Source organism: Phyllobates terribilis, unplaced genomic scaffold, assembly GCF_046119375.1.
Source record: "Phyllobates terribilis strain yellow unplaced genomic scaffold, ASM4611937v1 Scaffold_168__1_contigs__length_4147262, whole genome shotgun sequence".
Classification (NCBI taxonomy): Eukaryota; Metazoa; Chordata; class Amphibia; order Anura; family Dendrobatidae; genus Phyllobates; species Phyllobates terribilis.
The window spans coordinates 3,062,335-3,085,585 of record NW_027362928.1 but is presented as its reverse complement, the minus strand read 5'-3'; the positions used below and the strand labels follow the sequence as shown (position 1 = coordinate 3,085,585).

The window sequence follows — 23,251 nt, the reverse complement described above, 5'->3', positions numbered from 1 at the left end:
GAAGACGTCTAGATGATACAAATCGGGACGTCCGACTATTCTGTCTTCACCCAAGTCCAACACAAGAGATCTAGCAGAAGACTGTAAAGAGAAGACCAGCGTGGTAACAACGCTTATGTCGCTGAATGCTTCTGTACGGGAAAGAAAGTTGTAACCAACAAGTGCACAAAAATCTAAACTTTTATCTTGATACGTGGCCAACTAGAAGTTACTGTGTAGCTCCACACGTCTCATACATTAAATCTGACACGTGGAGGAACTGCTCACAGAAAATGCTGAAAAATATTTTTTAGGATTCACACTGCATTAAAAGGGGTTGTCCACCACTTTAATACTAATGGAATATCCTTAGGATAGGTCATCAATATTAAAGTGCCAGACAACCCCTTTAAGTGAGGCATAATGAATGGTACCAGAATTTCAGATAATGTAGCCTTCATTAGGCAGAAGGCCCACTCGGTTATATGAAGAAATCTGGGGTCCCCAAAAGCAAACCCAGTAATCACCAGATTCCCGTGTGGTGACTACTTAATCTGCTTTTTGGGAAGACCAGAACTGACCCCTATATTTAACCAAGTGGGACCCTTAAGCTACATTATCCTGTCTGATGAAGGCTACATTAGCTGAAACATTCTTCATCTTCATTATGCCTCATTTAACGCAAAGTGAATCATGGACATGAGAAAAATCAAATTAAAAAATAAATACATTTAAAGCATTTTCTGTGCAATTCCTCCAAATGTCGCATTAATATAGAAAAAATAAAGAGCGGCGTGTTCTACACTATTGCAACAAGCCTCTTTCATCATTTATATCATCATTATAACATCATTTATATGCACCAGCACCATGGAATCAATGGCACTATATAATTAAATAATAATAATAATAATAATATATACATCTTCCCACCAGCTTGTTTTCCCTCTATCTCCTCTCTGGATCTATGAAGCCAGAACTGTCAAAGAAGAGGTGATGGTGGAGATGGAGGGGAAACAAGCAGGGGGGGAGGCTTATATAAATGACTGGTCCCGCCGTGAAGCACTGGGCGTCTGTGCTTGGTTTGAACAGTCATTCTCCGCTGACAGAGTCGTTTACAGAGATCTTCTTTCCCATTCCAACAGCTTGCAAACAACCCACCATGGTGTGAAAAAAAAAATTATATCATCATCATCCAGTAAATGTGTCACAGCTGCCAGCAATTGGCTACTGTGGACACATCAAAGCTGTGATGATAAAAGTTGGCAGAGGAGGACTGGTAGCACGAGGTTGGCACAGACTTTTAATAAGGGAAGACTATTGGAGATCACATGAAATGCAAAAAGGTCACAATCCTAAACCACATCTGAGGGTCTCACCACTTTAGGTAAAGAGATTTCAGCCACCAGAAAACTTGGGTGTCCTACAGGAGGTTCCGCCACAATCATGTAATCTGGTTTCACGGGTGAACTGATAAAAAAAAGGAAGGAAGCAGTATATTGCAAGGGTACACCATCAATTTATGATCTGTTGGGGTCGATCTCTAATATAATAAAGGGGCACTGATGCTGGTAATGAGGAACAGCCCCTTTCACAGTCATTCCCTGCACATTGGCATCATGGCCTCCACTGTGCAGCGGAACGACAGCATAGATCCAGCAAAGTGAATGGGATTAGCTGCAGTTCTCCTGCACAGTGAATATCGGAGTAGCTGCCCCACACCAGCATATTCTTTAAAAAGGGCAGCGGTGTTACTTCCAGGCTGCAGCCCCCTTATTCTTGGAGTCCAAGAAGTTGGATATCCTATATCTTTTGTAAGATGGGATTCTAAAAAAAGTAAATGCATGCATTAAACCTCAAAGTAACCCAAACCTTTCAACTTCTGAGATGAGGGACTTGCTTGGAGTTAGCTGGGAGGGTCTGTAGGAAAAAAATAAAGAACATAAAGGCATAATAGTTAAAACAAAAAAACAAAACAATGTCCACATTGTTCTTGCACCATAACAAGCCATTCTGCAACTTCCCCCATCTGTTGGGTATAACCCATCACCACGAGGAGTGGTGCTCCCCCATCTGTTGGGTATAACCCATCACCACGAGGAGTGGCGCTCCCCCATCTGTTGGGTATAACCCATCACCATGAGGAGTGGCGCTCCCCCATCTGTTGGGTATAACCTATCACCTCAAGGAGTGGCGCTCCCCCATATGTTGGGTATAACCCATCACCATGAGTAGTGGCACTCCCCCATCTGTTGGGTGTAACCCATCACCACGAGGAGTGGAGCTCCCCTATCTGTTGGGTGTAACCCATCACCACGAGGAGTGGCACTGCCCCATCTGTTGGGTATAACCTATCACCAGGAGGAGTGGCGCTCCCCCATCTGTTGGGTGTAACCCATCACCACGAGGAGTGGCGCTGCCCCATCTGTTGGGTATAACCTATCACCAGGAGGAGTGGCGCTCTTCATACTTTGTGTACCTAGAGGAAATGTGGTATTATAAGACATCCAATCAATTGAATGGCGGACCATGTACTGCATGGATGAGCGAGGAACATCAGAGAAGAAGCCGCCGATGCTCAACAGCAGCCTACTCTGTCGTCTTTTACAGACTGTATGCCATAGACTTGTACCTTAGAGTTGGGACTTACCCCATTATGTCCATTTCCTGAATCATCGGTTTTGATTTGGTTCTGATATTCTGTTCAAAAATGGATCCCAGGAACTTCCGATTTTTCAGCATTTTCCACTCTGAAGGGAAACCATAGATGATTAACAGGGTCGGACTGGAACTGAAACTCAGGCCTGGCATGTGAGAGCACGCAGGCCCGCCCGACGCGCGTTGAATGTGAAATATTTTCGAGAATGATTTGGGTATATGTCACAATAAAAATTGCAGCAAACTGCACTTTATCATCGATAGACAAAAACTGACATAATGTAAAATATAAACTTCCCTCCAGGAAAATGTTAATTTCTTTCAACTGGAGGGACGGACATATTTGTAATATAGAGCTCCAAGTTCCCAAAAATGCTATGTTTGATAGTACCAGGAAAAGCAGGAAAAGTGAATCCTTGAAGATTTGAAGCAGTTTCATGTCTATTCTTTCAGTATTTTTGCAGCGTTTCTAAAGAACGGGAAAAAAAATCTCAAAAAACGCAATTTCAAGGGGATTTTCCTGCCGAGCGACAGGTTTTTTGTGCAGAAATGTTCTTCCCTTTCTTTTTTGTTTATATTTTGTGTTATACACTAGTGGCCAAAATTGAGGCAACACCTTCAGTTTTTCACCATCACCAATATTTAATGGAAGTTTTCACTGACCTACTTACTTGTACACACGCCCTCTTCTGCGATATGTATTCTATGTTGGTTTATAGTGACCTGGGTGTGATTTAAGACAGATATTGTGCGATTAAAATGCGGTTTTTATATTTTAATGCCAGTTTGTCATCAGAAGGTAAGCAATTACATGTTTTCGTTCTCAAAGTGTGTAAGCGGTTTCAAGAGACTGGTTCGATAAAGAATAAACCAGGTAGAGAAAGGAAGAAGGCTACAACTCCTCAGACTGATAGAAGAATTGTTAGAATCGCCCTAAATAACAGGAAATAAACGGCTGTTAACATCAACAAGGAGCTTGTCAACACCGGAGTGACAGTGTCTGATCGGACGGTTCGACGACGATTGGTAAACGCGGGGTTAAGAGCCAGAATACCAGGTAAAAAGCCATTTCTGAATGCCTCACAGCGTCAGAAACGTCTACAGGGGCCAAAGAACATTGTAAATGGACCATTGAACAATGGAGAAATGTTATATGGAGCGATGAGACACGCATATCCATCTTTGGCAGCGACGGTGTCCGCTACGTTCGACGACGACCTGGAGAGGACTGGTTGCCAGAGGGTACAGTACCCACCATGAAGCCTCCTCTGAGTGTTATGGTAGGGGGCTGCGTGTCCAGAGATGCAGGTGGTCGGCTGCAGGTAATTGAAGAAACAGTTAATGCTGAAAAGTACATCAAGGAAGTCCTTCAGCCTAAACTCATTCCTTCGGCACATGATGTATTTGGTGAAGGGACACCGTTCATTTTAAGATGGAGCCCCATGCCATACAGCTAAAAAATGGCTCTCTTGGTTCAAGGACAAAAATGTCCAGCTATTGAATTGGCCAGGAAACAGCCCAGATCTCAATCCTATTGAGAATCTCTGGGCTCGGCTCAAAAGAGCGGTGTCAAAACAGCGGGCTTCACACAAGCAGGAACTCATTGCAGCCATCATCAAATCATGGCTTCATATCATCACACCATCTGATTTACACAAACTGGTAGATAGCATGCCAAGTAGATGCCAGGCAGTCATCAAGGCCGAGGGCTGTCCAACTGAGTATTAACATTTAGTGTTAGATATGAAAATAGGACAAATCAATGGCTTTTCTCCCACAGTCATCTGAGTGACAATAGTCTCCAATTTGTTGACAAATGAACAAATTTCCTGCTAATATTTGGTTTCTATATGAGATTTTATTTCTACTTAAAAACTTTACTGTGAAATCAAAAACATTCATGAAATTTGTATTTGTATTGGCAAAATGCTAAAAATTCATAAATCTTGGGGGTGTTGCCTCAATTTTGGCCACTAGTGTATAGAGTTCCTCAGTATATTTATATGTTATCCCCCATCACCTTTTTCATCTCTCCTTACAAGTATGCCTTGTATCTTAATTAAAACATGGTAGTAAGTAGCATATTAAACCCTTTTATAATGGATAGTGTAGAATCGCTGCATATTTCAGGGTTATGCGCTCCTGAGGACTCATTAGTGCTGCCCTCCTCAGGCGAAACCTGGTTGTGATATAATATGGGGCTAGCCGGTCTCACCTACCAGTTTGGGTCACAAACCCTTTTTCGTTTGCTTTGATGTTTTACTCATTGTTTATTACGTTTACACCCCAAATCTCTCCTAATCCTGGAGATCAAACCTATGAAAGCAATTTATGAATGATCGTAACACCTCTATGAAGGGTAATTATCATCTCCTTCATAAATATACATTTATATGTATAAATACATATGTGGTCAATGCATAGTACTGGCACATGACTTATCACTTTCCAGGACCTTACAAAGCACCAGGAACATTTATAACAAGCGGAGGTGAAGTGATTCTGGCAACTTAATAGGAAAGGATTCTTTACAGTTAGAGCAGTCAGACTGTGGAATGCCAACCACAAGATATAGTAATGGCAGATAGCATAACAGCATTTATAGAAGGGCTGGATACTTTTTTAACAAAACATGACATTGTGGGTTATAAATAATCTAGTAATAGAAAATGTATAACTTTGGAGATAGACCAAGGACATTAAAGTTCAAACTTTTTCAACCTATGTAACTATGCAAGTATGCAGAATGCACATTAGGAAAATGCTTGAAATGCAATTCCCTATAATATTATTTTACAAGTAATTTCCTCTTAATTTTCTGCTTTGTAAAGTGCTAGTTATAAGCCCAATCTATGGATCTAAAAAGTGCAAAACACTCCTAAAACACTTGTACGTATGTTCTATAATCTTTATTTCTTATGGTGCCTAAGGGAAGCCGTAATGATAAGACTCCTGCTTGGTAACAAGTGCAGTTATTTGCCTCCATAATGAAAGTGAATTACCAATGATGAAAGGGTTAATACTTGGACCCTGCATCAGTAATAGCCCTTGTAGTAACCATGACAACTATTGTGAGGGCATAAACAAGTGTCATAAAGAAGATTCCATAAAAGAATGCCGCGCTGCCATGATCAGCGCCATTACTGATGATGCGCCTGAGGACCTTGAGCTTGACCACCCCACGTAATGTGCCAATGTTGGTGTAATTTGGAGGTTCTAGCAGGGAAAGGGGTTGTCTTCTTAGACACCCCGGGGGGAAGGGAAGGTAACAGAGGGGGGGTCCCCAAAACAGGATCCCCTTCTGTTACTATGTACAAAGAGCTGCTCTTCTTTGGGAGTTCATGGATGGATCCTTGACTTTAATGGGTGATAAATTGGGAGGGGGAGGGGATACTCATCCTATTAGGGGTTATCCATAATGAGCAACCCCTGTAACCAAGTACCCAACATCTTGAGAGACGGAGCTGGATCTGTAAGGGAGAAGTGGTAGATCCACCTGGGAAATCAGATCAACTAAATTCGTTCCAGCAATAAATGTGGTGACAGATATCGCAGCCAGATCTCTCCCACATCCAGTTTATCACATTAATAGTCTATATTTGTTATGTCGTTCTCTGTAAATATGTAGAAATTCTAAAACTCCGTCATATATCGGCACTAACTCTCTAAGCCCAAGGGAAGGGCAGCCCTCCAGCCATGGTTCCCTAGAGGTTTCCTCCACAGGGGGTTTTCCTCTCCTGAGCGCTGGAGGGTGACTCTTCGTGAGTCGAGGGTTGTGCCATTTTCGGTGTCATGTAAATTTAAATAAAGTTGAGAACGTTTGACACCTAATTGCAATGATTTGTGTATTTATTTTGTATGTGTCTGATTCATTTTGTTTGGGAGTCGGGGTCCATCACACATCACTGAGTCATACGTCTGGACATCTGCCGCCAGAAGTTTTGCTCCAGGGGTTGCCCCTGCTCTGGGGAGTTTGATGGAGCAGAGAAGACAAGAATTACAGAACTCATCCTCAGAATAAGGACTTCTATTACAGTACTACAAGCAGCTTCCTCGCCTCATTCACACAGTGAGTATTTTGGGCACTAATTTACATCAGTATTTGTAAGCTGAAAACCAGAGGGGAACAAACACAGTGAAAAATAGTAACTGAAACACTTTCACCTTTTCTGTTTTGGATCCACTCCTGGCGTCTGCAAACAAATACTGATGCAAAATATCGCCATGGAAGTTCCCTAAATTCTTACTGACTGATTTGACTGTTTGAGTAGCAGTCAAGCAACAGAGGTTGCAAGCGTTAAAGGAGTTTTCTGGTATCAAAAACCCCTGTCCCCCTTGCCATTTTTCTCTATCCTGAACCTGTGCTTCCTGCCCTGATCTCAGACTGTCTGACCTAGTCCTTGTCTTCGCTCTCCTGAGTCTGGTACCCTGGTACCTCCGGAATGCTGCTGCAGTCCCGGGAACTGCACTGAAGTGGTACCTGGTGTCTACCGGCGGCCCAGTCTATCCTCACCACCAGAGGTTCTAGTGGAGACCCAGTAGACACCTAGTCACAACCCTCCCGTGGGGCAGTGGGTCCATATCCACCAGGGTTACACACACATAGCAAATGTGGTACCAATATTCAAGAAGGGGATAACATCTGAGCCTGGAATTTATAGGTCGGTAAGTTTAACTTGTACTGTGGGCAACAACTTTGAGGGTTTTCTAAGAGATACTAACCTGGAGCACCTCAATAAGAATAACCTAAACATGATTATGAGGGATCTGTCCTGCAAACTAATCTGAAAAGATTCTATGGGGAGGTAAGTTCAGGTTGGACCAGGGAAACTTAGTGGATGTTGTCTATCTGGACTTTTCAAAGGCATTTGATACGGTGCCATACAACAGGTTGGTACATAAAAATGTTCAATATATTATATGGTAAACTTGCTCCACGAAAGAACAAGTCCTTGTGTGGTCGATGGAAAAATCAAGGAAAAGATCAGTGATGCGGTCGTTACCTCTTGACAGCTCCGCATGCGTTTTTTCTGCCAGGTAGATGCGGAAACGGTCAAAAAAAATCCGGAGCATTTCTGCATCGTGGGCACATAGCCTTACATTAATTGTATGACTCAATATTGAGCACACGTAACCATCTATACACAGCAGGAGGCTGCACGTAGCCATCTATACACAGCAGGAGGCCGCACGTAGCCATCTATACACAGCAGGAGGCCGCACGTAGCCATCTATACACAGCAGGAGGCCGCACGTAGCCATCTATACACAGCGGGAGGCCGCACGTAGCCATCTATACACAGCGGGAGGCCGCACGTAGCCATCTATACACAGCTGGAGGCCGCACGTAGCCATCTATACACAGCAGGAGGCCGCACGTAGCCATCTATACACAGCGGGAGGCCGCACGTAGCCATCTATACACAGCGGGAGGCCGCACGTAGCCATCTATACACAGCGGGAGGCCGCACGTAGCCATCTATACACAGCGGGAGTCCGCACGTAGCCATCTATACACAGCGGGAGGCCGCACGGCGCCATCTATACACAGCGGGAGGCCGCACGGCGCCATCTATACACAGCGGGAGGCCACACGGCGCCACCTAAACACAGTGGGAGGCCCACAGCGCTACCCCCAGAGAGAGCAGGAGGCCGCACGGCGCAATCTATACACAGCGGGAGGCCGCACAGCGCCCTTCCCACAGAGACAGCAGGAGGCCGCACGGCGCCATCTATACTCAGCAGGAGGCCGCACGGCGCCCCCGACCCCAAAGACAGCAGGAGGCCGCACGGCGCCATCTATACTCAGCAGGAGGCCGTACGGCGTCACCTATACACAGCGGGAGGCCGCACGGCGCCACCTATACACAGCGGGAGGCCGCACGGCGCCACCTATACACAGCGGGAGGCCGCACGGCGCCACCTATACACAGCGGGAGGCAGCACGGCGCAACTTATACACAGCGGGAGGCCGCACGGCGCCACCTATACACAGCGGGAGGCGCCACCTATACACAGCGGGAGGCCGCACGGCGCCACCTATGCACAGCGGGCGGTGCCACCTATACACAGCGGGAGGCCCCACGGCGCCACCTATAAACAGCGGAAGGCCGCACGATGCCATCTATACACAGGGGGCCGCACAATGCCATCTATACACAGCGGGAGGCCGCACGGCGCCATCTATACACAGCGGGAGGCTGGACGGCGCCATATATACACAGCGGGAGGCTGCACGGCGCGCCCCCCCCCCACAGACAGCAGTAGGCCGCACGGCGCCATCTATACACAGCGGGAGGCCGCACGGTGCCCCCCCCCGAGACAGCAGGAGGCCGCACGGCGCCATCTATACACAGCGGGAGGCCGCACGGCGCCCCCCCAGAGACAGCAGGAGGCCGCACGGCGCCATATATACTCAGCAGGAAGCCGCACGCAGTCACGCATACACAAACATATACAGACATATACATACACGCATAAACACATTTGAAGCACAAAAATACATATAAACAGACATCACACAATGACATCTGCTTGCACACACACACACATACATACACACACACACACTCACCATCCCCCGACTCGGCTCCAGGTCTTTTCCGGTGCAGCACTGCAGGCCGGGTGCACACTGCGTGACGTCACAGCTAGGAGACACGGCCGCGCACAGGGCCGTGTCTCCTAGCAGAGACGCGGCCGGGCCAGCACAGGGAAGTTAACTGCTGCAGTGCTGGCCCGGCCGAAGAAGCAGCGGCTGTGTGCCGCTGCTGGGGGAGCGATCCTGCCCCCCCCCCCCACTGCCTGCCGGTATGTGCCGTGGCGCCGCACATATAATGAGGACAATCTGACCATAGACACCCCGGAGCCCCGGGCCCCCTGGAGGTTCGGGGCCCCGGGCGGTAGCCCAGATCGTCCTCATTATAATCCGCCTATGCTTATATACATGTAACACTCACTACCCCCTATTCCTGTGTATTGCTGTAATATATAACCTATACTCGTTATCCATCATTATAAATTAAGAAGATTTTCCACTTTATCCGATATATCCACACTCAATCAGTAGATTAGATGTCTGCTGAAGAGGCAATACACATGAACGTCTCCACATCATCCTCCCCGACTGTATCTATATGTGCCCCGTGACCCCCGATCAAGTGTCTCCATCACGTGCTCGCAGCATCACAGGTCACATAGTTTCCTCGTAGCGTTGGTGCGCGTTGTGTATCGCGCCGCGCCTCCTCAGCACCCATTGGTTGGTGGAGACATACCTCCATCCTGATTGGCTATAGTTGGCCGTTTAACTTTTAGCTCTTTCCGAATGATGCCACCCCCTGACGAAGACAAGAAGCCGAAACATACATCGGGTGGACGCCAATCAGGAGTGGGATCTGCATCTGCTATAGCGTGAGTACAATGCACATGTGGTCACCTTTTTTAAAAACGCTTAAAGTGGATACAAATATATATCTGTCAACAGCACATATGCCCAAGTCCAGGGCCGGCTCCAGGTTTTTCTGGGCCCCGGGCGAAAGAGTCTCAGTGGGCCCCTTTAACACATACCACGATTCATGATGCAGAGATACGGCGGAGAAATATATATATATAGTACAATGCAAAGATTTCACTTCATGAGTGATATCTATTGTAAATTCCACAATAGCTCAGAAACCGGTGAATCGCTCCACACAGAATAGTGGCCACCATATAAGGCTCCATACGGAATACTGGTCCCCATATAACGCTTCATACGGAATACTGGCCCCCATATAAGGCCCCATACGGAATACTTGCCCCCATATAAGGCCCCATACGGAATACTGGCCCCCATATAAGGCCCCATACGGAATACTGGCCCCCATATAAGGCCCCATACGGAATACTGGCCCCCATATAAGACCCCATACGGAATACTGGCCCCCATATAAGGCCCCATACGGAATACTGGCCCCCATATAAGACCCCATACGGAATACTGGCCCCCATATAAGACCCCATACGGAATACTGGCCCCCATATAAGACCCCATACGGAATACTGGCCCCCATATAAGACCCCATACGGAATACTGGCCCCCATATAAGGCCCCATACGGAATACTGGCCCCCATATAAGGCCCCATACGGAATACTGACCCCCATATAAGGCTCCATGCGGAATACTGACCCCCATATAAGGCTCCATGCGGAATACTGACCCCCATATAAGGCTCCATGCGGAATACTGACCCCCATATAAGGCTCCATGCAGAATACTGGCCCCCATATAAGGCTCCATACGGAATACTGGCCCCCATATAAGGCTCCATACGGAATACTGGCCCCCATATAAGGCCCCATATGGAATACTGGCCCCTATATAAGGCTCCATATGGAATACTGGCCCCCATATAAGGCTCCATAAGGAATACTGGCCCCCATATAAGGCTCCATACGGAATACTGGCCCCCATATAAGGCTCCATACGGAATACTGGCCCCCATATAAGGCTCCATACGGAATACTGGCTTCCATATAAGGCTCCATACGGAATACTGGCCCCCATATAAGGCTCCATACAGAATACTGGCCCCCATATAACGCTCCATACAGGATAGTGGCCCCCATATAACGCTCCATACAGGATACCGGTCCCCATATAATGCTGCATGCAGGCTGTTACCCCCCACATAATGCCCCATACAGGCTGTCCCCCCCTTATAATGCTCCATGCAGGCTGTTACCCCCCACATAATGCCCCATACAGGCTGTCCCCCCCTTATAATGCTCCATGCAGGCTGTTACCCCCCACATAATGCCCCATACAGGCCCCTCCCTTTTAATGCTCCATGCAGGCTGTTACCCCCCACATAATGCCCCATACAGGCTGCCCCCCCCTTATAATGCTCCATGCAGGCTGTTCCCCCCCCACATAATGCCCCATACAGGCCCCCCCTTTTAATGCTCCATGCAGGCTGTTACCCCCCACATAATGCCCCATACAGGCTGCCCCCCCCCTTATAATGCTCCATGCAGGCTGTCCCCCCCCACATAATGCCCCATACAGGCCCCCCCCTTTTACTGCTCCATGCAGGCTGTTACCCCCCACATAATGCCCCATACAGGCTGCCCCCCCTCTTTATAAAGCCCCATGCAGGCTGTCACCCCTCCTCTTTATAATGCTCCATGCAGGCTGTCACCCCTCCTCTTTATACTGCCCCATGCAGGCTGTCACCCCTCCTCTTTATAATGCCCCATGCAGGATGTCCCCCCCTCTCTTTATAATGCCCCGTGCAGGCTGTTCCCCACCTTATAATGCCCCATGCAGGCTGGTCCCCACCTTATAATGCCCCATGCAGGCTGTCACCCCTCCTCATTATAATGCCCCAAGCAGGAATCCCCCCCTCTTTATAATGCCCCATGCAGGCTGTTCCCCACCTTATAATGCCCCATGCAGGCTGTCACCCCTCCTCTTTATACTGCCCCATGCAGGCTGTCACCCCTCCTCTTTATAATGCCCCATGCAGGCTGTCACCCCTCCTCTTTATACTGCCCCATGCAGGCTGTCACCCCTCCTCTTTATAATGCCCCATGCAGGATGTCACCCCTCCTCTTTATAATGCTCCATGGAGGATGCCCCCCCTCCCCTCTTTATAATGCTCCATGCAGGCTGTTCCCCCCCACATAATGCCCCATACAGGCCCCCCCCTTTTAATGCTCCATGCAGGCTGTTACCCCCCACATAATGCCCCATACAGGCTGCCCCCCCTCTTTATAATGCCCCATGCAGGCTGTCACCCCTCCTCTTTATAATGCTCCATGCAGGCTGTCACCCCTCCTCTTTATACTGCCCCATGCAGGCTGTCACCCCTCCTCTTTATAATGCCCCATGCAGGATGTCCCCCCCTCTCTTTATAATGCCCCGTGCAGGCTGTTCCCCACCTTATAATGTCCCATGCAGGCTGGTCCCCACCTTATAATGCCCCATGCAGGCTGTCACCCCTCCTCATTATAATGCCCCAAGCAGGAATCCCCCCCTCTTTATAATGCCCCATGCAGGCTGTTCCCCACCTTATAATGCCCCATGCAGGCTGTCACCCCTCCTCTTTATAATGCTCCATGCAGGATGCCCCCCCTCCCCTCTTTATAATGCCCCATGCCTCCATACATTAAAAAAAAAAAAAAAAAATCAAATACTCACCTCCTTTCTCCTCACCTGCTACCTGCTGCCCGCTGCCTGCCGCTCGCTGCTCGGCTCCGAACTCCAGCGTTGTCGGCGTCTTCCCGCTCAGCGCTCCCTGTGACGGCTCAGGGGAGGGCGCGGTGTAAAGACGTCACCGCGCCCTCTGACCTGAGACGTCACAGGGAGCGCAGAGCAGGAAGACAGCTGATCTGCGGAGGCACGGGGAGAGGTAAGTATCGGGCTGCCGGGGCCCTGAGCAAGCGGCGGAGAAGGGCGGGCGCTGACACCGCTCTCCTCCGCCCATAGCCCAGCGGGGTGCGCGACCGCCAGTGGGCCCCTCTGCCTGCTCAGGGCCCCGGCATTTGCCCGGGTGCGCTGGGTGCTGACGCCGGCCCTGCCCAAGTCAGTGCACTACTCTCTACAGGATTCACACCGACATCCAAATAATAAGGGACCAGCCCTTGTATATATACATACACAGGTGCATCTCACTAAATTAGAATATCATCAAAAAGTTAATTTATTTCAGTTCTTCAATACAAAAAAGTGAAACTCGTATAGCCATAATCATCAGCATTAACAGAAATAAACAATAACTGTTTGATTATATTCTAATTTAGTGAGAAACACCTGTATTTGTTCACATATGAGATATATAATTTATGTAGATTTATTCTTTGGAGGCACTTGCACTTTATGTAAAGTTTATGATAATTAAACAATCATATGTACAGATATATCTAACTAATGATATGTATATATATTTTTATATACTGGATTAATTTGTGGCTTGATTCTAAGTATTATCCCTTTGCTGTTCTAATCATGATCCATTCCCACTGGTGTTAATTGTAATTCCTGTCTCGACGTCCCCTTTGCGTATAGTTTTTAATTCCCCCCTTTTTTTGCATTTCCTCCTCTTCCACCTGGTTATCAATATAATAATTATTAGCATCACCCACATGCCTGGACTCTTCTGGTCGATGTCTCCTTTCTGCTATACACTAGAGTGGTATACTATGTGCACAGATACATGGAGAGCCATATACTTCTCAGGAGGTGCGCAGCGTCCACCTCCTCACCGCACAGGCCCACAAGCTCCTCTCCGGCAGGAAGAAGATGCATTCAGGCGGCTCCTACCACTGCAGCAGACGGCAGTGCACAAGTATACAGGGTGCAGTGTGGATGTGTCTGCACCACTGGGATGTGGCCGACCTGCATGTATACATATGGCCCTCTGCAGGGGGGACTGGCCCACCGGAGGATCGGGAAAACCCCCGGGTCCCGATGGCCACTCCACAAGCCCCGCCCCTCTACACCTCCTGGGCCCTGTACAGAGAACAGAGGGCCCCCCCCCGGTTCGCAGCACTGCCGATATGATTAGTGATGGGCCCTCTGCCTCCTCTGCGCAGCGCGACACTGCCGGCGCGTGCGCAGGAGGTCAGTCTCAGGGTGATGACGTCATCGCCCTGGGACTGCTTCCTGTGCGCGCTGTGGAGTACGGACCCTGCGTCGCTCCAGGCAGCGGCTGCAGCTCATCTCCACGCGTGAGTATGAAACGGGGAGGGGAGGGAGGAAGGGATAGGGGGGAGGGGGGACTGGGAGGACCCCTGGCCGAGGCTGGCAGTAAATACTACTGGACAATGGGCATGATTATCATCATGCCCATTGCCCAGCATGTCCTGCTGCCAGCCTCTGGCTACTGGTACTATGCCCAGCAGCATGTACTATCACCAGGGGCTGGCAGGACATAGTGGGTGGGCCTGATAGTACCAAGGAGGCTGGCAGGACATACTAGGCATGAATCATGCCCAGCATGTCCTGCCAGCCACTGGTGGTACCATCATGCATGCCCATTACCCAGCCACTGGTGGTACCATCATGCATGCCCATTACCCAGCCACTGGTGGTGTGGTACTATCATGCTAGTACTAACACCAGTGGCAGGCTGGCAGGACATGCCATGTGAGCTTGAATGCTAATACCACAGAGGCTGGCAGTACATACTGGGCAATGGGCATGATAGTACCAGCAGTAGACTGACTAGGCGGTCTCCAGGGCTCCGTCTCCCCTTCTCGCTGCTGTTAGGCTGGGTTAACATTGCGTTTATGCTGTGCGTTACAACGGATCCATTGTAAATCAGCGCAGACGCAATGTACCGTAGACTTGCATAGCAAAAATAGGCATGCGTTTGAAAGTATGCATTATTTGCAACGCACAGGAAAACATGGTCGGCGGCTGGAGGCCAGCTGAGCACTTCTCTGACAACTGTGCTCTAGTGTTATTCTGTGCCTGCTCATCTCTGTCAGCAGGCATATTTGTCTAATGGCAAAGATGTAGCAGAGCTGGAGACAGAAGATCCGTGGATTACGTCAGAGCAAGGGTTTTGTTTTTAATTAAAGATGGAGTCCCTACATGTGTTTTGTGTTTTATTTTTATTAAAAAAAAAATTCTGTGTTGTGTTTTTTTCTGTTTACTAGAGATTCATTGTGGCCATGTCTAGTTTGGCGTGACTCCATGAATTTCAGGCTTAGTGCCAGCTGATAATACAAAGCTGGTATTAACTGCATTATTACCCAGCGTGCCACCCCCCACCAGGGCCGTTGGAAGAGCCGGATAAAGTGCCTGGAAATGGCGCTACGATGAATGCGCCAATTCCAGGGGTGGCTGCAGGCTGCCATTTTCAGCGTGGGGGGCCCAGAATGCTTGGGCCTTACCATGCTGAGAATCCCAGCCCCCAGCCCCCCCGATCAAAATATGGCGGGAGCCCACGCATTTTTTTTTTTAAATTATTTTTTTAAATAATTTAAAAAAAACATTGGGCTTTCCTGACTTTTGATCGCCAGTCAAGGTAAAACCAGGCAGATAAAGCAGACAGCTACGGGCTGCCACCTCTATCTGCGCTGAGAATCAAAATTTCTGCAGAGTGCTATGTCATTTTTGTTTTATTATTTATTTATTTTCACACTTCTATATGTGTGACAGTCCCAACAGCCAATCACAGACGCTGACACAGAGAATGGGCATCTGTGACTGGCTGCTTGAGTAACCTGAAAGCAGCCCATACATAGTACCATACTAGAATGTATGGGCTGATTGTACATTACTCAAACAGCCAATCACAGACGCCCATCCTCTTTGACCGCATCTGCGATTGACTGTTGGGTCTGTCACATATAAAAGTGTGAAAAGAAAATTTTAAAAATGAATTTTTGATTCTCACCGCAGATAAAGCAGACAGCTACGTACTGCCACCCCCAGCTGCCTGGCTTTACCTTGGCTGGCGATCAAAAGACAGAGAAGCCGAATATTTGTTTTAAACTTAACTTTTTTTTTTCCCGCCATATGTTAATCGCTAGCCAGATAAAACCAGGCAGCTGGGGGCTGGGATTCGCAGCATGGTAAGGCCCAAGCGTTCTTGGCCCTCCACGCTGAAAATCGCAGCCCACAGCCACCCCTGAAAATGGCGCATTCATCATGGCACCATTTCCAAGTGCTTTACCCGGCTCTTCCAGCGGCCCTGGTGGTGAGTGGCACCCTGGGTAATAATAGGGTTAGTACCAGGCCATCTTTGCCTTATCAGCTGGTACTAAGCCCGAAATTCATGGTTTCACGCCAAATTAGACATAGCCACCATCAATTTCTAGTAAACAGAAAAAAAAAAGACAGAATTTTTTTTTTTTATTATTATTAAAAATAAAACACATTTAGGGACTCCATCTTTAATAAAGAAAAATCCTCACTCCCAACGGAATCCATAGGTCTTCTGTCTTCATCTCTCTTAGATCTTTGCCATCAGACAAATATGTCTGCTGACAGATGAGCAGGCACAGAATGACACTGGAGCACTGTTACTGTGTAGTGCAGTGCTATGTTTCTTTTTTTGTCATTTCATGCAGTGTAGAAATCTTGGGAAAAGTGTGGATTGTGCTCTGGAAGTGATCAGTTATAGCTAACTATGTTATTTTCTGCAGAGATAAGTCCTGTATAGAAGATGTGATATATCGGTCTGCAGTTAAAGAACTTCACCTAGAGACATCACTGGTGAGTATGTGTATTACCTATACACACACACACTGACACTATATACAGAGCTCCTGTGCATAATGTCACTGGTGATCACTGTATTACCTGTACACTGACACTATATACAGAGCTCCTGTGTATAATGTCACTGGTGATCACTGTATTACCTGTACACTGACACTATATACAGAGCTCCTGTGTATAATGTCACTGGTGATCCCTGTATTTCCTATACACACACACACTGACACTATATACAAAGCTGTGCATAATGTCACTGGTGATCCCTGTATTACCTGTACACTGACACCATACACAGAGCTCCTGTGTATAATGTCACTGGTGATCACTATATTACCTGTACACTGACACTATATACAGAGCTCCTGTGTATAATGTCACTGGTGATCACTATATTACCTGTACACTCACACTATATACAGAGCTCCTGTGCATAATGTCACTGGTGATCACTATATTACCTGTACACTGACACTATATACAGAGCTCCTATGCATAATGTCACTGGTGATCACTATATTACCTGTACACTGACACTATATACAGAGCTCCTATGCATAATGTCACTGGTGATCCCTGTATTTCCTGTACACTGACACTATATACAGAGCTCCTATGTGTAATGTCACTGGTGATCACTGTATTACCTGTACACTGACACTATATACAGAGCTCCTGTGTATAATGTCACTGATGATCACTGTATTACCTCTACACTGACACTATACACAGAGCTCCTGTGTATAATGTCACTGATAATCTCTACATTATCTGTACGCTGACTCTATATACAGAGCTTTTTTACATTTTCATTATCAGTCACTATCTGGTGCCATTATGAGCCATGGTCATGGCGTGGCGGTATTTGTCCCTTGTATGTGGTATTATTCAGACAGTCACTATGTTGTGGTAATATGTGGTCTTCTCATGGTGTGGCAGTATATATACCTTGTACTTGGTAGTATTTGATCACTATGTGGTGGTATGTGTTCTGGTCATGGTGTGGCGGTATTTCTCTCTTCTATATGGTATTATTAGTCTAGGTATAGTGGATGGTTGTCAGTCATTTGTTTTTCGGATATTAAGAATGGGAACATTCTTTATTTGCAATACATATTAAATACTTGGATGTTTAACCTCTCCCTGTGTTGTGACTACTACACAGCAGCAGAGATTTATTGGTTAATAAAGTTGATTCATTTTGAAAGAGTTTGTGGACTTATGTTATTCCTATATACGGTAACTGCATGGTGCTGGTGGGCCCCAAGATTGATTTTTTCCTGGTGGGCCCCAGGTACTCCAGTCCGGCGCTGGTGCCAGACAGTTACCTCCTCATCTGTCCTGCTGCCGGCTGGGAGTCCTGTACAGTGCAGCATGTAGTGTGATGTGAATGCCACACTATGGAGATGCTGCTCCTACTACTGCCAAGTGAGGATCTCACCTCGCCAGTATGGTGCCCTCAGGAGCTCCCACAGGGCATCACAGGCCTTAGTATGAAGCAATTCCACAAGTCTTCTAGTATTGCTTCGTACTAAGGCCTGTGATGTCCTGTGAGACCTCCCTGAGGTCACCATACTGGGGAGGTGTGAGCCTCACCTCATGGGGCCCCATGATCTCTATGTACGATCCCTGACTGGGCCCCATGATCTCTATGTACGCCGCTGACTGGGCCCCATGATCTCTATGTACGCCGCTGACTGGGCCCCATGATCTCTATGTACACCTCTGACGGGGCCTCATGATCTCTATGTACGCCGATGACTGGGCCCCATGATCTCTATGTACACCTCTGACTGGGCCCCATGATCTCTATGTACGCCGCTGACTGGGCCCCATGATCTCTATGTACACCTCTGACTGGGCCCCATGATCTCTATGTACGCCGCTGACTGGGCCCCATGATCTTTATGTACGCCGCTGACTGGGCCCCATGATCTCTAGGTACACCGCTGACGGGGCCTCATGATCTCTAGGTACACCGCTGACGGGGCCTCATGTTCTCTATGTACGCCGCTGACTGGGCCCCATGATCTTTATGTACTCCGCTGACTGGGCCCCATGATCTCTATGTACGCCGCTGAGGAGGCCCCATGTTCTCTATGTACACCCCTAACCTGATTGGCCCCATGATCTCTATGTACGCCGCTGACTGGGCCCCATGATCTCTATGTACGACTTTGACTGGGCCCCATGATCTCTATGTACGCCGCTGACTCGGCCCCATGATCTCTATGTACGCCGCTGACTGGGCCCCATGATCTCTATGTACGATCCCTGACTGGGCCCCATGATCTCTATGTACGCCGCTGACTGGGCCCCATGATCTCTATGTACGCCGCTGACTGGGCCCCATGATCTCTTTGTACGCCGCTGACTGGGCCCCATGATCTCTATGTACACCGCTGACTGGGCCCCATGATCTCTATGTATGCCGCTGACTGGGCTCCATGATCTCTATGTACTCCGCTGACTGGGCCCCATGATCTCTATGTACGCCGCTGAGGGGGCCCCATGATCTCTATGTACACCCCTAACCTGATTGGCCCCATGATCTCTATGTACGCCGCTGACTGGGCCCCATGATCTCTATGTACGCCGCTGACTGGGCCCCATGATCTCTATGTACACCCCTAACCTGATTGGCCCCATGATCTCTATGTACGCCGCTGACTGGGCCCCATGATCTCTATGTACGATCCCTGACTGGGCCCCATGATCTCTATGTACGCCGCTGACTGGGCCCCATGATCTCTATGTACGCCGCTGACTGGGCCCCATGATCTCTTTGTACGCCGCTGACTGGGCCCCATGATCTCTATGTACACCGCTGACTGGGCCCCATGATCTCTATGTATGCCGCTGACTGGGCTCCATGATCTCTATGTACTCCGCTGACTGGGCCCCATGATCTCTATGTACGCCGCTGAGGGGGCCCCATGATCTCTATGTACACCCCTAACCTGATTGGCCCCATGATCTCTATGTACGCCGCTGACTGAGCCACATGATTTCTATGTACGATCCCTGACTGGGCCCCATAATCTCTGATCTCTCATGATGTTTTTTTTTTATTAAAGATGGAGTCCCTAAATGTATTTTGTGTTTTATTTTTACTGTGTAGTGCGGCACTATGTTGCATTTTGTCATTTCATGCAGTGTAGAAATCTTGGGAAAAGTGTGGCTTGTGCTCTGGAAGTGATCAGTTATAGCTAACTGTTATTTTCTGCAGAGATAAGTCCGCATAGAAGATGTGATATATCGGTCTGCAGATAAAGAATTTCACCTAGAGACATCACTGGTGAGTATGTGTATTACCTATACACACACACTGACACTATATACAGAGCTCCTGTGCATAATGTCACTGGTGATCACTGTATTACCTGTACACTGACACTATATACAGAGCTCCTGTGTATAATATCAATGGTGATCATTGCATTACCTGTACACTGACACTATATACAGAGCTTCTGTGTATAATGTCACTGGTGATGACTGTATAACCTGTACACTATATACAGAGCTCCTGTGCATAATGTCACTGGTGATCACTGTATAACCTGGACACTGACCCAATATACTGAGCTTTTTTACATTTTTATTATTTTAGCATTATTTGTCACTATGTGGTGGCATTATGTGCTTTGGTCATGACATGACGATATTTGTCCCTTCTATGTGGTATTATTCAGTCACTATGTGGTGGTAATATGTGGTCTCATGGTGTGTCAGTATTTATACCTTGTATCTGGTAGCATTTGATCACTATGTGGTGATATTATGTGCTTTGGTCATGGTGTGGCGGTATTTGTGCCTTGTATGTGGCATTATTTGGGCACTATGTGGTGGTAATATGTGATCTGGTCACGGTGTGGTGGTATTTCTGCCTTCTATCTGGTAATATTGGTCTTGGTAGAGTGGATTGTGGTTGGTCATTTGTTTTATCTGATATCAATAAGGGGAAACCTCTTTATTTCCAATAGATATTAAATACTTGGATGTTTAACCCCTCCCTGTCCTGTGACTATTACACAGCAGCAGAGATGCAGTTACAGAGGTTCACCAGAGAAAGCAAGTTGGCATTTGGTGAGATTTTCACCTCTGTATTTATAAGACAAAACCAGGAGTGGGTGAGAAATGCATAAAACATGACCTCGGATTGCTCCACTCCTGGTTTTGTCTTATAAATACTGAGGTAAAAATCTCACCAAATACTCAAAGTGCCACAATCTTCTGACAGTGCGGATTCCACCAATAAATAAGTGATCCCCTTCCCAACCTGTGCATCGCTGATAACTTGTTTTCACCAATAAAAACCCTTTAATGCAAACTACAGTAATTGTACATCGCAGTTCTGGTGAGCGCACAGTGATGGGCAGGAGCCCTGGAGTCAATGTCCCTGGTGGGCCCCAGACACCCCAGTCCGGCTCTGCCCCCGCCCCAGCCCGCCCCTGATTTGTCACGCACGGACCTGAAGCGACTGTGCCCTGCGATACACACATCCTGTTGAAATTTCTGCTGCCGTTTACAAGCCCCAACCCCCCCTGGGCCCGGTCGCAGTGACTGCCACTGCGACCGCGGACATTACGCCCCTGGCTACGTGAATCATATGTCCCATTTTGGTGCTCCTCACCATTTGCATGGCACAGTCATGCATGCTTCTCTATCACCATAGCATGCTGCAAACAATCAGGATGGCTTCTGCTACATCTCTATATAAAAAGATAGTACATCTGTATTTCTATGATACGTAGAGTGGATGGAAATCATACATCTTGCTAATATTTATTATATTACATTCATCTGATGCTCTGTAGTAACAATGTAAATTAAATTGGCGACTTAGTGCAGTTCTATTACTATTAGTAAATGTGGCACCTTGTGTTCCACAGAATATCTGAATATTACCTGAATATTTAATCTCAGCTAATGTTCATTTATCTCTTAAATATCATTGGTCAGATGCTGATCACATGACCAGTGGTGGTGCATGCATGATGATTCCATATGAAATGCACTGAGTGACAGTTGGAAGTGACAGTTGGAATTGACCAACAACAGTGGAGGAGATGTCGGCTAACTCTAAGCAAAGCAATAATATGGATATAAAAGAGGAGGAGATTGTGGTGAGCAGAGAAAGAGTGAAGACACGAAGACCTTCCCATGACACATCTGATGATGAGAAGAAGTCTTCAGTCAACAGGACAAAACCACCAGTCTAGAAGAAAGAAGAAGTAGAGGAGAACGTGGTGAGGAGAGAAGGAGCGAAGAGACTAAGACCTTCCCATGACACATCTGATGATGAGAGGAAGTCTTCAGTCAACAGGACAAAACCACCAGTCCAGAAGAAAGAAGAAGTGGAAGAAAAGAAGGTAGAAAGTCAGAAGATGGGAGCCAAGAAGAGAGGAGCCATCTTCATCTCATCAGGGGACAAAAAGGAGAAGAAAAGAAGAAGGATTACATTAGGACAGAAACCCATGGATCTAAAGCAGAAGGCTGAAGAAGCTGAAGGAAGCAGCGGTGTTCGGCCAACCGGCTCCAAAAGCACAGTCTCTGATACCATCAAGAGGAGATTATTATTCCATCAAGTGCTTGGCCGGGGATGCTATGGAACGGTCCTGCTGGCGGAAGATTCATCTACCCGCAAACATTTTGCTGTTAAGATCATCGGCAAAAGAGCCCTGCTTGCTGACGGTGATGAGCGTGTGATGGTGGAGCGACGGGTTTTACAGCTGGCATCTGGGAGCCCCTTCCTTGTCCACGCAGACTTTGCATTCCAGACCAAGGTACAGTATTGATTGCTCGATATTAGGAAATGTCACACGTACCACACACTGCTCTGCCTCATGGACCTCACTGATATCATCTTACATTTCAATATAGCATGTCCCAAGGTAACCGCTGACAATAAGATGAATGTGATGACTATACACATGGGATATTGTGGCCCCTACTGTAATCAATAACATTTATGGCGGGGCTTGGTACATTGGGAATCATTTATTAAAACAGCCTTTTTACTTATCCCAGCCAATCACAGAACAGCTTTTACTTTTCCAGGTCAGTTAAAACAACCTTAGCTGAGCTCTAATTGGTTAGTATGGGCTACTAGTTTTCTAGTGAGCAGATTTATTAATGAGGCCCAATGTACCCCGCTCTATAAATGATTGAAAATATTAGATGTCATCATAGAGGTCAATGAACTGTAGAAAATCACTTGCCCGGACCTCATGTGTCTAATTGGGTGACTGGTAATATTTGTATCATTTACAGCATTAGCTGGGCATTATCTTGTTTGGAGGCATCATCGCCATGTAGTAGTCTCTAGCTCATTTCTTTGACACTGTAGAATTTTACATATTATTATCTTGCATAGACATGGGATTTCAGAATAGATTAAATG

General features: G+C 47.3%; 1 long non-coding RNA gene across 1 annotated transcript in view; it reads left to right on the top strand.

Annotated features, from left to right (window-relative positions):
* Positions 1 to 16,770: 16,770 nt before the first annotated feature.
* The window catches only part of LOC141207944 (uncharacterized), a 48,680-nt gene continuing 42,199 nt past the window's right edge, over positions 16,771 to 23,251 (top strand). The window contains exons 1-2 of the long non-coding RNA XR_012278217.1: positions 16,771 to 16,842; positions 20,075 to 20,143. This is a non-coding gene — a long non-coding RNA (uncharacterized lncRNA). The remainder of the gene's footprint in view (positions 16,843 to 20,074; positions 20,144 to 23,251) is intronic.